This window comes from Microtus ochrogaster, chromosome 2, assembly GCF_000317375.1.
Source record: "Microtus ochrogaster isolate Prairie Vole_2 chromosome 2, MicOch1.0, whole genome shotgun sequence".
Classification (NCBI taxonomy): domain Eukaryota; kingdom Metazoa; phylum Chordata; class Mammalia; order Rodentia; family Cricetidae; genus Microtus; species Microtus ochrogaster.
In genome coordinates, this window is record NC_022010.1 from 58,472 (window position 1) to 61,204 (window position 2,733).

Genomic DNA, 2,733 nt, shown 5'->3' on the forward strand with positions numbered 1-2,733 from the left:
TGCTCATAATGCAAGCTAGGACCTCACTGGCATATTGAGTGAAGGCTCTGGAAAGGGGTGGGGTAGGGGCATCTGATGGTCTGCTCTTGTCTCCTACATCTCCCTGAACATTCAATGGTACCAAAGACCATGTCTGAGCTGGAGCCTGCTGTAGGACATGCTCCCCCTACCACATAACTGAGTAGTGTACACTACAGAAGAAACTAAAGGGCTTTCCAAAGACTGATGTGGACATTGCCCACACAGTGAAACCATCAAAGACTGCAACTGTCGCTTTTTCAGTTAGTCACACACAGGAGAAAGTCAAATCACTTTGGCCAACCTAGGTAGCAGCAGATCCCAGAGTCCAAAAACAGTAGAGCATTCTGCTAAGATAAGACAGCCTTGCCACAGTACCAACCAGTTTCCTTCCTATTGGCATGGAGGCTTGGTGGGTGTCTTCAGCCTCACAGCAGGGACTCGCATCTGTAATTTGGGCTGCTGGCTTGGGCTGTCAGAGCTGGCTGGAAGCTGTGCTGGGGCTGGACCACCAGGGGTCTGCAGTGAGGCAGAGGCTGTAGTTACCACCTGCTGCTGAAGGAGCTTCTGCTGCACCACTTGGGCTGTGGCAGTCACCGTTGGGATCATCTGTACCTGTTGCCCTGCTGCTGTTGCCTGTGTGAGTGTCACTGTCTGTGGAGAAGCCTGAGCCAAGATGAGATCAAAGGTCACTGGAGAACAGCCCTGGCAATGCTGTCCCTCTAACAGAGAACTATCACATACACCTAGTAGCCTCAGCAAAACAGCAAAGGATGTAGACCAATGTAAGGGGGGTTAGTTGATTTTTTTTTAAGGTCATGGGCAGCTTTAAAAATAACATCACCACTTTAATCAAATACTACTGCACTGAAAGTAAAAACAAACCAGAGGGTTCTGGTTCAGAAAGGGGTGTTTTCACTTGCCAGCTTCTCTCCCAGAAGCTGTGATCCTGTCTTGTGGAACATTAGAAAGGTACCTGCTGAGAGCAGGTTGGGGCACAGGTCTGGTTTTTCCTTGGAAATTCCCCCTCTTCGGTAGGTCATTTTTCCCAAAAGCTCATGTTTTTGTGTGAATTATGAAAGCCAAAAGTAATTCTCTAATCACTAGTATTCTGCTTCTGAAACACATTTGCCCCCCAGCACCCTCCAGGTCTCTGTGCACTCTACCTGTTGAGAAGCTGATGCAACCTGCTGGATGCTGGCCACAGGTGTTTGTTGTTGTACGACTTGAGGAAGTTTTGTAACCTTTGACAAAACAAGGCAAGCATAGGATTCAAAATACATGCACAAATATCTTTCTCTGCTTTTAAGCAAACAAATAATGGCAGGTAACATGGAGAAACAATCTCAAGTATGCCCACCAGGATCCTAGGAGGTTAAAGAGCAACTGACTCACTTTCAGAAGCAATCCACTTAATAACTCAAAATTTTTGGTTCACATTTTAACTTTTCCTTGGGATTAATTATACATGAATTAGATTTGGGAGTGAACTGCACCCTTATCTGAGTTCTTAATGACACCAGATAAAGGTTTTGTATAGAGGCAAGCCCAGTGCGCCAGGTCTTACCAGGAGAGACACCAACATTTCTCAGTGGTTTCATCCATCATAACTGAAAGCTCACGTTCTATAAAGCAAAACTTTCTGCCCTGTGTTCACTTCCTGTTGTGTTCACTTCTTGCTGTTGTCAAAACTGAACAACGCTGAAGCTGTAGCTCAGTAATGAAACTTGTGCAGCATGCACGTAGCCCTCGGTTGAATTCTTAGAATCATGAAAGCTACAAAAGTTCCACACACACTGAAGTATGGTAGTCCACACCAGACTACCTGAGCAGAAGGATGGTAAATTTGAGGTCAGCCTGGGCAAGGCCAGCCTAAGTGAAACTCTTATCAAGCTAGCTGACTATTCTTTAGTCAGACTTCTGTAACCTCAAGCCTGCACAAAGGAGACCCTAAAGCCTATGGAAGCAATGATCATTAGTATGGAATTTAAGAGTGTGAGAGCACTCACACAGTTAATAATTTAAAAAAAAAAGTTAACAGCTCAAGCCAGAAGATAGAAATGTAAACACAGGGGAAGTTGACAAAATCCTACACCAATCAAGAAGCTATTTGCTGGGAAAGAGAAAATCCAGGTTCTTCAATGTCATGGGTATACTAAACACACTCCAGGACAGACCCAATGCCCAGAAATAGTTGGCCAAATGGATTCCATGTTTTTTAGTATACATTTTGAGAGACAGAACATATGAATGAAGTAGGCTTTCTGTCTAGGAATCTGGGAGGAGTTGTATGTAACAGGGGAAAGAATATGATCAAAATATAATTCATTAAGAAATTTTCATTACAGAGAAACCCTGTCTCGAAAAACCAAAAAAAAATTTTCATTAAAGTATTATGCATTGAAAATGCAAAATGACATAAACAGCTTTTGTGAGAGGCCTGGTTATAGTTAAGAGAACAAGGTTGTGTACAAAATTATCATTATCTACAAGAAACATTTATATTTTATTTTCTTTGGTTTTTTGGAGACAGGGTCTCCGTGTGGCCCTGGCTGTCTTGGAACAAACTATAAACCAGAGAAGCCTTGAATTTAGAGATTCATCTGCCTCCTGAATGCTGGGATTAATAGTGTGCACCACCACGCCCAGCCCATATTTAAATTATTGTGGAGCAGCATTTAAAATCAGTCTTTTTTTTTTTTTTTTTTTTTTTTT